Source organism: Oncorhynchus masou, chromosome 13, assembly GCF_036934945.1.
Source record: "Oncorhynchus masou masou isolate Uvic2021 chromosome 13, UVic_Omas_1.1, whole genome shotgun sequence".
In the NCBI taxonomy this organism is placed as follows: domain Eukaryota; kingdom Metazoa; phylum Chordata; class Actinopteri; order Salmoniformes; family Salmonidae; genus Oncorhynchus; species Oncorhynchus masou.
The window spans coordinates 64,821,139-64,834,703 of NC_088224.1; the positions used below are offsets into that span (position 1 = coordinate 64,821,139).

Genomic DNA, 13,565 nt, shown 5'->3' on the forward strand with positions numbered 1-13,565 from the left:
CACGCTGCGTTTTGGTCCGCCTCTCCTTCACCACAAGAAAACCGTTACAGTAACACAATAGAATAACAACAATGAGACTATATAGAAGGAGTACCAGTACCAAATCAATGTGCAGGGCTACGGGTTAGTCGAGGTAATTGCGGTAATAAGTACATGTAGGTAGGGGTAAAGTGAGAGTAGCAGCAGCTCATGTGAAGAGTGTGAAAGAATATGAATGAGTGTGTGTGTGTGTGTCTCATCAATATGCATGTGTGTGTGTGTGTGTGTGTGTGTGTGTGTGTGTGTGTGTGTGTGTGTGTGTGTGTGGTTGGAGTACAGTGAGTGTACATTGAGCCTGTGCAAGAGAGTCAGTGCAAAACAACATAAAAAACAATAATAAAATAAGGGGTCAATGTAAATAGTCTGTGTAGCTATTTGATTAACTGTTCAGCAGTCTTATGGCTTGGGGGTAGAACCTGTTCAGGAGCCTTTTGGTCACAGACTTGCCGCTGCAGTAGCAGAGAGAACAGCGTATTTAAGTCTTAATTGAAACCTTTAAGTCTTTATTGAAGACTCATCTCTTCAGTAGGTCCTATGATTGAGTGTAGTCTGGACCAGGAGTGTGAAGGTGAACGGAAAGGCACTGGAGCAACGAACTGCCCTTGATGTCTCTGCCTGGCCGGTTCCCCTCTCTCCACTGGGATTCTCTGCCTCTAACCCTATTACAGGGGCTGAGTCACTGGCTTATCAAATCAAATCAAATCACATTTATTTGTCACATACACATGGTTAGCAGGTGTTAATGCAAGTGTAGCGAAATGCTTGTGCTTCTAGTTCCCGACCATGCAGTAATATCTAACAAGTAATATAACCTAACAATTTCACAACAACTACCTTATACACACAAGTGTAAAGGAACAAATACAAATGTACATAAAAATGTACATAAAAATGTACATAAAAATATATAAATGTGTGATGGCCGAACGGCATAGGCAAGATGCAGTAGATGGTATAGAGTACAGTATATACATATGAGATGAGTAATGTAGGGTATGAGAACATTATATAAAGTGGCATTGTTTAAAGTGGCTAGTGATACATTACATCAAGATGGCAAGATGCAGTAGATGGTATAGCGTACAGTATAAACATATGAGATGAGTAATGTAGGTTAAGTCAACATTATATAATATAGTGGCTAGTGATAAATTAATTTTTCCACTATTAAAGTGGCTGGAGTCAGTATGCTGGCAGCAGCCACTCAATGTTAGCGGTGGCTGTTTAACAGTCTGATGGCCTTGAGATAGAATCTGTTTTTCAGTCTCTCGGTCTCAGCTTTGATGCACCTGTACTGATCTCGCCTTCTGGATGATAGTGGTGTGAACAGCTAGTGACTCGGGTGGTTGTTGTCCTTGATGATCTTTTTGGCCTTCCTGTGTCATTGGGTGGTGTAGGTGTCCTGGAGGGCAGGTAGTTTGCCCCCGGTAATGCATTGTGCAGACCTCATTACCCTCTGGAGAGCCTTACGGTTATGGGCGGAGCAGCTGCCGTACAAGGCGATGATACAGCCCGACAGGATGCTCTCAATTGTGCATCTGTAAAAGTTTGTGAGTGCTTTTGGTGACAAGCCGAATTTCTTCAGCCTCCTGAGGTTGAAGAGGCGCTGCTGCGCCTTCTTCACCACGCTGTCTGTGTGGGTGGACCATTTCAGTTTGTCCGTGATGTGTACACAGAGGAACTTAAAACTCTCCACCCTCTCCACTACTGTCCCGTCAATGTAGATAGGGGGCTGCTCCCTCTGCTGTTTCCTGAAGTCCAACTCAATCATCTTGACTCATCGTTGTTGGTAATCAAGTCTACCACTGTAGTGTCTTCTGCACACTTGATGATTGAGTTGGAGGCGTGCATGGCCACGCAGTCGTGGATGAACAGGGAGTACAGGACAGGGCTGAGAACTCACCCTTGTGGGGACCCAGTGTTGAGGATCAGCGGGGTGGAGATGTTGTTACCTACCCTCACCACCTGGGGATGGCCCGTCAGGAAGTCCAGGACCCAGTTGCACAGGGTGGGGTCGAGACCCAGGGTCTCGAGCTTAATGATGAGTTTGGAGGGTACTATGGTGTTAAATGCTGAGCTGTAATCAATGAACAGCATTCTTACATAGGTATTCCTCTTGTCCAGATGGGTTAGGGCAGTGTGCAGTGTGATGGCGATTGCGTCGTCTGTGGACCTATTGGGGCGGTAAGCAAATTGGAGTGGGTCTAGGGTGTCAGGTAGGGAGGAGGTGATATGGTCCTTGACTAGTCTCTCAAAGCACTTCATGATGACGAAAGTGAGTGCTACAGGGCGGTAGTCATTTAGCTAGCAGATGCCATAATGGAGGTCTGATCCTATTTTGAGGAGCCCATCCGTTAAAGATCTGCAGATCCTCTGAGCTGGCAGAAGAACAAGGCCTCTGTCTACCCATGGCTTACTAAAGTCATGACAGGGAGACTGCGTCGTGGCCACATCCGTTCCCTCTGAGAGGTTCTTCTCGAAAGCGGGACAAATAATTACTGAGAGAAGAAACTGCATCAGCCCCTCGAAAGTGAGGCAGCTTGCATTTCTGAATGCAAATCTCTCATAAAAGCAATATATGGTCAGCATTGCTGTGTGCTGCTGGTTATAACAGGGCAATAAAGAAGAGAGAGAAAAGAGGGACCAGTTTAATGTTTTAAGTGGGATGCTGCAGTTTTGCACATTGTTATTTATTTTTCCTTGGTGTGGTGCAATATTCTATTATTATGTTGTTCAGATTGTATTTGTTTTGAATGGTCAGATTTATATGCACTTTGTTTATATACATTAAAAAGTTATACTTTAAATGCACATTTTAATAGTATTATTCTTCATAACAAACCAATGCATTTTTAAATACATTGTGGTTGAGATAGAGTATGATTTAATTTAATGATTTAATTAGAATTGTTTTAACATCAATCATAGTCAAAATATCGCAAACTTTTTGACTTGAAAAAATACAAAACAAATATTTTTTTAAAGAGCCGTTTGGGAGCCAAAAGAGACGGCTCTTTTTGGTGAGCTGAGCGGAATGAGCCGGCTCACTGAAAAGAGCCGGAATGCCCACCCTTACCCTACACAGACTGGTGCGCCATAACCAATCAGAGCTGCAGTAGGATTATATGCTAATAGAGCATGGCCATATTTGGATTTGTGCCGTTCACGTTGAACTGGACTGTTTTACAGTGGTTGCGAGTATTATGCGTTGCTTGTTTTGAGATCAAAGAGAGAGAGCTGCATTTAGCCACTTGTGCACATTTGTTCATATTATTTTCTAGTTAGTGAGTTATTAGCCCAGGTATAACTAATTTGTAGTGTTGATAAAAGTGAGAGACACAGGTAGGCGAGTCGGTCAAGGATCGATTCGGACGAGGAGATAAAGGTATAACATGTGGCAGTTTATTCAGAGTAAAGATATCTGGTACAGCGTATACGGGGCCGTTCATTCGGCTCCTAAGGAACCATCAGAAAGAAGCCCCGATAACAGAGTGTAAGCATGTTATATACAGTACAGAAAGTAGGTTGAGTCTGGAAGTTCTGGTTGGTCACAGTTGAGGTGTTGTCTTCTTGGATTGGTCCTGTTGAGCCGTGCATCATCCTTCTGAGTCTCGTCGTGCCTTTCCCCGTCACACAATGTTCAGCTAAGAGGGAGATTATGTGTGTGTGCTTGTCTCTGCAAGTCAAGGTTGTCTCTCCCTATTCTGTTTCTCCCTGCCAATGTGTGTAGGAGTCTTATCTGTATGTCCTCGGTAGTTAGTGTGTAATGTGTGTGCGTTCGTGTCCTCACTGGATGTTGTGGCCGAACTGAAGGCTAGCACCTGTGGCTAGGATGTATCCTATTTTGACAGTGTTGAGGATGATTTAAGTGAGTCTGTGAAAATACGTTGCTATGTGTTGTCTCAGTTACAGCAAGGCAATAGCAGTAAGTTGGTCACCTGCATAAGAATTAACATTTCTTTACAAATCCCTCTCTTCACGTCTCCCCAGAGACGTGACACAACCTAAACTGGATCCAGACACAAAAAGAAAACTTTTCCCAGAAGGAAAAGTTTGTGTTAATCATATATATGGTATGGCTACAATGTAAAATAACCCCAAGGGTGTGAATACAAAACCAGCAATGAATCATATAATAGTCACAAGGTTTAAAATACCTACATGTCCTCCATTCAATCCCACTATGTACTAAGTTGGCTACCAGCCACCTAGGAACTCAAAACCCTCATTTAACAGAGCGGAGAACAACAACTCAAAAATAAAAGTAAAATGTTTGTCCACATAAGCAAACTTTTTTCCAGCAGGAAAAAGTTGTGATTCCCTCTCTTCACATCTCCAAAGAGATGTGATAACTTGCTTGTGAAGAACATCCAGGCTCTCATGCTCCATACCGTTATCTCGCACCTGGCTCCTGTTATCTAACAAAAGACCGCTTGTTCTCGCAACACCCCGCTCTGAATGTGCCCCCTCCCAACTCATTGAACAGTTCCTGTCTTCATGCTACTTTTCCATCATGAGAAAGGCCCATGGCCTTGAAACTTTTAACAATGTTTCAAGTCAGCTATGTTGCACAACACATACATCCACACAAGGCAACAGCAGATAATATTCAATCATATATATGGTAATGGCTATAATGTAAAATACAGGATCCAACAATCCCCCTTTTTCCCCTTTTGACAAAAACAGGATAAGACTTTATTGTTTATTGACATGTAAGATGTAGGATAAAACTTTGGTCCTGGAAAACAGAGTAAAGCAGAGCAAAGCATTATTATAAACCATCTGGTCCTCCCAGCTACTCCTATCCTGCACCAGGTGGGCACCATGCCACCCAGGAACTCCAAACCTTCACAACAGGGAGAACAAACATACATGGGTCATCCTCAGTCAGTCTCATCCTCCCCTGATAGCATGCTTCAGTATCAGCATCTCCAACTGGAGCATCAAGCAAAGGCATCATGCCTGAAGCCTTCACCACATCTGTAACAGACTTCTTAAAATACGGTATGATGCAAGCAGCACAGCACATCAAAAACAAAAATACAAGAATTAGGGTCAGAAATCCAGCAACCACCATACCAGTGTACTTACCAAACCAGGCTCCCAACCAAGAGAACAGTCCAGACTCCTCCACCCCCGCCATGGTCCTCATCTCAGCAGATAGTGCATCAAGCCCACTAAGGGCCTTAGATATACTACCATCAGGACTGGTGTTATTAGGAATAAACGTGCAACGTTGTTCACCGAACATCTTGCAGACGCCCCCCTGACTGGCAAGAAGCATATCCAAAGCAAGTCTATTCTGTCTGGCAACCCTAGATGTGGCCTCAAGCTGTTCAGACATACCAGTGAGTGCATCACGGGAGTAATTCACAAAACACTGTTGATTATAGTAGATATAATTAATCCATGCAGTCTGTCTAGCATCCACTATGGCTGGACCCATAATAGGTAGTAAGTGCCAGGGTCCATCATTCCTACCCAAGGCCTGAAACTCATGATGAACCCCCACTGGCACTCCCAACAGGTTAGTGTGTATGTCAACTACATCCTCTGTCCATGGAGCACTACGTCTATGTCTCCCATGGGATGGAATGTTTTCAGGTCCCCTGGATACAGAACCCAGCAGCTGTTCAGCAGTAACATCAACAATGGTCAGTGGAATTATCAAACTGGTCAGACCACATGTACCTTGCCATTCTCCTCTAAGAATGGGTCTCAGCACTCTTTTGGGTCCACAGATCCACCACACATCAGCCAGACCACTAGTTTGGTTTAGGCCTGTAACTGGCCAAGTGGAATTAATGGTTATGTTACTACTGCAATCAGCTTCAGGCAATCTCCCATAATCAATGCCATTACCTGTACCCGTGATGCAACTGTAATTGCCCCCATATGTCTCAACACCCCAAGAGGCCCGATGAGGAGGTACTGCAGGAAACACAAGGCTCAAAGAGGAACAGAGGGTTGAATTGGGCTGAACCTGGTGAAAACTTCTCAGAATACACAACCACCCCTCTCCTTCTCCTATAGCAAATGGGTGTGTAGTCAGAACAGGTCTAGCATGACTACAAATTATGCAGTCCTTTCTTCTCAGGGTGTTAGCTGTATACCTCATATAGGACAGCCACAAATTGTCACTACCATCAAAACCAGTCTCAGTGCCTAACTGATCAATAGCTGAATAGTCTCTAACATTAATTACCTGAATGGTATTTTTAACACAGTGGTGGCAGGTTCGGTCCAGGGGTGGTAGAGGAGTGTGTCTGGCTCTGGTTCGTCTGGGACCTCTGGTTTTGGCAGCACCTTAATAGAAAACACACCCATCGTGTCTGTCCTCGTCCTTTGTAGTCCGAGGGTGTAAGTGCCTGCATCAGAGAACTTAATAGTTTTGATGGTTAGTAGGATTTCATCACCTTTACAGAGTTCAACAGTGCTCCCAGGTTTTCCCCATATCATGGAAAACCTATCCACCTTGGTGGGATCCCCTATGCTATAAGGATACCCTCTTCTCCAATCCTAGAACTGTCCGAAGTCGGTTATCATGTAATCTCTACTCTAACTTCCTGTCTACCCAGATCTAGGGATATCTTATGCTTATTTTGGAACAAAATCCTCATCGTCTAAACCATGGGTCAAATTACCACTCTCCGCATACTCAAGTAGGACTTGCTGTATCAGGAATATGTCACCCACGATAGCTCAGACGAACAGCTTCCATTTGAAGCCCCACCCTCCCCGAGAACACATCGCTTAGCAAGAGCCAGACACATCTTCACTTCTATGAACAAAAACAGGGGTGACAGGACAGGGAGGGTTACTTCATTCGAGAGATGGCCCCCAGAATTCTGTTAATTCCAGTTCTCCTCTCGAACACTGTTTATTGTTCGACAGTGCCAATGTGTCTTACCCTCCCGCCGTGCGATATGAATCTGGGTAGCTCTTTCAGCTAGCTGTCACCAGGAGTCCTTGGTATGGTCCCCCCAACAAGCCTCTGGGACTGGATTGAGTGACTTCACCTGTAGTTCACCTGTAATGCATAAAATCCTGGGCATACAGGGTTGGTTAACAAACAATTTCTCATATGTTTTATCTGATTATATCTTTAACTTCTATGCCCATTTGTTAGCTACATTTCTTTAAATTATTAGTTTCTTATCCAATAGGCCCCATCCTATCCTAGACCACAATTTACCCATCCCCCTTTTGATACCTGGCTCTGCCCAGGTAACAACCTTACCTACTCTAAATAATGACTTAGGTAAGATTAGTATATTATCCTTCTGTTCTGACATTATCATGTAGGAGCTCCCCTTTCATTTTCCACATGTCCAATTCTCCCTTTTGTCTCCATTCAGTAACTGTTATCTTTGCCTGTCCTGGCTCCCCTTCTAAAACTTCTCCTCTCTGCTCTCCAACCTTCAAGGTCTCTGCAGTGCGGGTTACATAATTGCTGCAGTGTGTGTGCTTGTAACTTAGGCTATGAATAACATATGGGTACATGAGTATATTCTGGTTTTAAGCATTATATACTGGTTTAGGGCAAAACATCCTTTTTAGTGGCAGAAGAGGGTATGGGTGCTCGCACAAAACAGATATTCAACAGCCATTTAAAATAGTAAATATACAATGGGGCTCCCCTAGTGTCCATCCATGGAGCCAAAACAAAGGATTGACAACTTTCCACCTGGCCTGGTGGAATGACCAGTCTCAACCCCACTTGTAGTTTAATTAACGTAAGCCTACTTCGCCATAATAAGACGCTCTTACCCTTAGAGTAACTTGACCAGTCCGGACCTGTTTCAGCAACGAGATTATTCCAAGACCATTCACTCACGCCCCCTAAGGTCATGTACCAATGGTATTTGGTTTGCCATAAGGTCCTGCCCCTGTCACCAGCACTTGAGCTCTCCAGCATTCCCCATGGCACCGTAACAGTGGTGGTGGTAATATTAATCGGAACGCATAGAGTAGTGCTTCTAACTGAGTCGGTGGTACAATTTCGGTCTATAGACTCAATATTCCGCTTGTGTATTATGTGGCTGTGTTCTACGTGGCTGGGAGGTGGATTAGTGGTGTTCGTGGTGGAATAGGCCTTATCATTTATTCTAGCAGTATTACTAACCATGTGTTCTATAGCCCAAAGCATGATTCCCACCACGCACCCTGAGGTGATTAAAAATAACACAAATACTGGAGCAGAGCACCCTAACCTGCCCCATGGTGTTGTGTTCCGTCTAGCCCACGGGTGCCCCTCCCTGTCACCTGAGGAATGGAGTCGCCTCCACATTCTTCAGTTGTCAGGGCCTGCCGAATTTGTAGCCGAATTAGATGCGATCAAATCGCTTCTGACTTCAGTCAGTGTTCTATCAGGTGCTGGTGCTGGTGTACAATGAGTCAGGTGGTGCCAAGGTGCGCCTGATTTACCTTTGACCTGGACTGAGTGTGAAGTAACCTCCTTCACTTCGTACGGTCCAGACCACCTGGGATCAGCCCACTTTCTCTTGTGGATCTTGATCCTTACCCAGTCACCAACTTTTACCCTTGGTCGTTCTGGTTCATCAGTCAGCTCCCCCTCTGCAGCACGGTGTATCTGTTTGGAGAGAGCTGCAGATAATTCCGTCAATTTTTTTACATAATCAGACATTCTTATTTGGTGTACGTCAAGAGGGGGCATATGACCTCCCTCTCTTGGCGGCCCAGGCATCACTCGGCCTGTCATTATCTCATGGGGTGATAGATGTGTCCCTGCTCCTGGTGAGGACCTCATGGCCATCAACGCCAGGGGCAGGGCTTCCACCCATGTCAATTTTGTTCCTGCACAAACTTTAGCTATCTTAGCTTTCAGAGTTTGGTTACAGCGTTCCACAAGTTCCTGCGATTGCGGCTTATACACCGAACCAAGTTTGTGTATTATGCCAAACCTCTCCTCAACCTGTCTCAGGTGTTGATTGGAGAAGTGGGACCCATTGTCGGATCTGATTTGCCGCGGAACTCCATACCTGGGTATGAGTTCCGTCTGAAGCCACTTAATGACAGATCTCGCATCTTCCTTCGCTGTGGGGATGGCCTCTACCCATCTAGAGAACCTATCTACCATCACTAGCAAGTACCTTTTTCCTCCCTCAGCTCTTCTTCCATAGCACTCAACTGACACTTGGTTGGTGTCCCCCCTGCTAGATAACCTGCCTGTGTCCATTTCAACTTCAAACCTTCCCATACTTTCTTAATATGTTTCCACTGTTCCTTCCCTCCTGATCTGTCCTGCATACGTTGATCTAGATAGTCATTAAATTTCAGTTTCGGAAGTTGCGGAGTTGCCATGGTGTCTTTAAGAAATTAAGACTATCTGAATATACTTAGCCCGTCACCGTCATATGACTGTGATGTATTCTTGGAGACACTATTGCTCGTACTCTGTCTTATCACAGAGCTTCTCCGTCGTATATCCAGAGTTTATCGAGACATGTAACCCAATTGAAAAACCTTGTGAAACGCTGTGTACAGCAGTAACCTCACTGGTCACAGCCAGTCTGTTGGTCAACCAATTAACACACAATTCATATGCCTCATTCGTATACTTCTCAGAATTAAGGTAGCAACTCTACAACGCATTTAACCAGTCATGAGCTAAGTTATGGTATGCAAATCCCCTTATTCAAGTATCAAACGAACTATCGGTCATATTTCAATTCACTTTCGAATCAAACCTATTCCTCATCGGTCACAGCCGAACTATATGAATAGTGTTTTTAACACAAATTAAGCCTATTTCATCTCAATTTACATTCTACCACACAAATTAAGCCTATTTCATCTCAATTTACATTCTACCACACAAATTGAGCCTATTTCATCTCAATTTACATTCTATCACACAAATTGAGCCTATTTCATCTCAATTTACATTCTATCACACAAATTGAGCCTATTTCATCTCAATTTACATTCTATCACACAAATTGAGCCTATTTCATCTCAATTTACATTCTACCACACAAATTGAGCCTATTTCATCTCAATTTACATTCTACCACACAAATTAAGCCTATTTCATCTCAATTTACATTTTATCACACAAATTGAGCCTATTTCATCTCAATTTACATTTTATCACACAAATTGAGCCTATTTCATCTCAATTTACATTTTATCACACAAATTGAGCCTATTTCATCTCAATTTACATTTTATCACACAAATTGAGCCTATTTCATCTCAATTTACATTTTATCACACAAATTGAGCCTATTTCATCTCAATTTACATTTTATCACACAAATTGAGCCTATTTCATCTCAATTTACATTTTATCACACAAATTGAGCCTATTTCATCTCAATTTACATTTTATCACACAAATTGAGCCTATTTCATCTCAATTTACATTTTATCACACAAATTTAGCCTATTTCATCTCAATTTACATTTTATCACACAAATTGAGCCTATTTCATCTCAATTTACATTTTATCACACAAATTGAGCCTATTTCATCTCAATTTACATTTTATCACACAAATTGAGCCTATTTCATCTCAATTTACATTTTATCACACAAATTGAGCCTATTTCATCTCAATTTACATTTTATCACACAAATTGAGCCTATTTCATCTCAATTTACATTTTATCACACAAATTGAGCCTATTTCATCTCAATTTACATTCTATCACACAAATTGAGCCTATTTCATCTCAATTTACATTCTATCACACAAATTGAGCCTATTTCATCTCAATTTACATTCTATCACACAAATTGAGCCTATTTCATCTCAATTTATATTTTACCACATATGTTTACTTCACTGCATATTTGATTATAATGATAAAATTTGCACAAAATTCATACTCACACTCGGTACTACTGGTCTTAATTTGGTTTCAACTATACGACAATATGCAAAGTTTGATTTAACAGGTTTTGCTTACCTTTTTAGTGGTCGACCAGAGATCAGTTTCCCGAGTTGAGAAGAATTGATGTCCTCCCCCGAATCACTTCCCCTGTCCTCCTTGAATCGTCCTTTCACCAATTCGCCTCCGCACTCTCACGACAATCTCCTGATTTTGGGTCTTTAGTAAACCATCCTCTGCTACCAAGATTCTGTTGATAAAAGTGAGAGACACAGGTAGGCGAGTCGGTCAAGGATCGATTCGGACGAGGAGATAAAGGTATAACATGTGGCAGTTTATTCAGAGTAAAGATATCTGGTACAGCGTATACGGGGCCGTTCATTCGGCTCCTAAGGAACCATCAGAAAGAAGCCCCGATAACAGAGTGTAAGCATGTTATATACAGTACAGAAAGTAGGTTGAGTCTGGAAGTTCTGGTTGGTCACAGTTGAGGTGTTGTCTTCTTGGATTGGTCCTGTTGAGCCGTGCATCATCCTTCTGAGTCTCGTCGTGCCTTTCCCCGTCACACAATGTTCAGCTAAGAGGAGATTATGTGTGTGTGCTTGTCTCTGCAAGTCAAGGTTGTCTCTCCCTATTCTGTTTCTCCCTGCCAATGTGTGTAGGAGTCTTATCTGTATGTCCTCGGTAGTTAGTGTGTAATGTGTGTGCGTTCGTGTCCTCACTGGATGTTGTGGCCGAACTGAAGGCTAGCACCTGTGGCTAGGATGTATCCTATTTTGACAGTGTTGAGGATGATTTAAGTGAGTCTGTGAAAATACGTTGCTATGTGTTGTCTCAGTTACAGCAAGGCAATAGCAGTAAGTTGGTCACCTGCATAAGAATTAACATTTCTTTACAGTAGTCAGAAATGTGGGAGTGGTTGCTTCTTGTAAAGAGCACAAAACGTGAACATCTCTAGCCATCTTTGAAAAGCGAGTCAGGTAAAGAGCTTTTTTTTTATCTCTTAAGGGGGCAGTGTTGTATTTTGAGACAGGCTTGAATATGCTATGTAGCCAATAGGCAGAGGGGAGGATAATTTGTCTGATTCTCTGTAATAATGGTAGAAGGAATAATAATGCATTTTATTTTGTAAAGTCGTTTCTTGCATCAAAGAACACAACAAAATGTTCAGTCACCTCCTTGTCTGAAGGACAAGTGAATAAACAGGTTAATGTCAAACCCTGCATGTTTTTCCCCCCAAAAGTCTCATGGAATATAGGCCTACATTGAATATCACATATTGGTTGCTACTGTAGGCTGAATGATAGAACCGCTATTTCCATGTTAAAATGTTAGGTGATGCATTTTCTCCATTGTTTTATATGGTAGGACACTCTGGTAGGCCTACATTATGATCAAATAGTCACAGTAGCCTACTTGGCCACTGTTATAAAACACTAAATTAAAGTGGGTACAGCCTCAGTGTTCACAGTAAACGCCCGCAGGAAGTTGCACAGAATTTTCACAACATTCAAGCTCTGTCGACCTGAAGTTTGCTCAGTTCCAAAATATTTTTTAGGGAACATTGCTTGTTACTAACAACTGTTGCGTTTGCTGCTGCTAGGTGTACTGTAAGGACATCGTGTTTCATTGAACTGAAGTGAAGGCTGATCTTAGTTTCTTTAGTTTTAAGTTTTATCTCCATCTCTACATTAAAAAACTCAATCATGAACACTTACTGACACTTGTGGCTGATTTGCTTGATGCATTGTTGTCTCTACCTTTTTGCCCTTTGTGCTGTTGTCTGTGCCTAACAATGTTTGTACCATGTTTGTGTCATGTTGTGTTGCTACCATGCTGTGTCATGTTGTGTTGCTACCATGCTGTGTCATGTTGTGTTGCTACCATGCTGTGTCATGTTGTGTTGCTACCATGCTGTGTTATGTGTTGTTGCCATGTTGTGTTGTTGTCTTAGGTCTCTCTTTATGTAGTGTTTTGGTGTCTCTCTTCGTAGGCAGTCATTGTAAATAAGAATTTGTTCTTAATTGACTTGCCTAGTCAAATAAAGGTTCAATAAAATTAATATAAACACTTTTTTTTAAAGTACATGATGTTTCTTCCATTTGACATCCTTTTCTCGCTTTTGGTGATTTACATTTTCATATTGTGTTTGGATCTGACAAGTGAAAGAGTAGGGTATGTTTGAGAGAGAGAGGGAGAGGCAAAAAGACAAACAGAATATTTTATTTGCTGATTTAGTGAGTTTGGGAATACCTAGTGTTTTCTACAGTTACATAAGACTTTGTCATCAATATTTAGAGCTTCCTCTGAAGTTATGTCTGCAGCTAACAGTACTGTATATGCAGTAACTTTTTCAAGGGAAACTAAACTCACAGACTGTGTCCCAGTCACTTATAATGCATTCGGACCCCTAGACATTTTCCACATTTTGTTAGGTTACAGCCTTATTCTAAAATAGATTAAATTGTTTTTTTCCACCTCATCAGTCTACACACAATACCCCACAATAACAAAGAAAAAACTGTTTTTTGGAACAATTTTGAAAACTGAAATATAACATTTACATAATTATTCAGACCCTTGACTCAGTACTTTGTTGAAGCACCTTTGGCAGCGATTACAGCCTGAAATCTTCTTGGGTATGACGCTACAAGCTTGGCACACCT

The 13,565-nt window shown here is 42.2% G+C and overlaps 1 long non-coding RNA gene across 1 annotated transcript; it reads right to left on the reverse strand.

Annotated features, from left to right (window-relative positions):
* Positions 1–3,419: 3,419 nt before the first annotated feature.
* Positions 3,420–11,790, reverse strand: LOC135552839 (uncharacterized). Its single transcript, XR_010457518.1, has 2 exons — positions 10,811–11,790; positions 3,420–10,090 (listed from the first exon to the last, which is right to left on the reverse strand). It is a non-coding gene; the product is annotated as an uncharacterized LOC135552839 (long non-coding RNA).
* Positions 11,791–13,565: the final 1,775 nt, after the last annotated feature.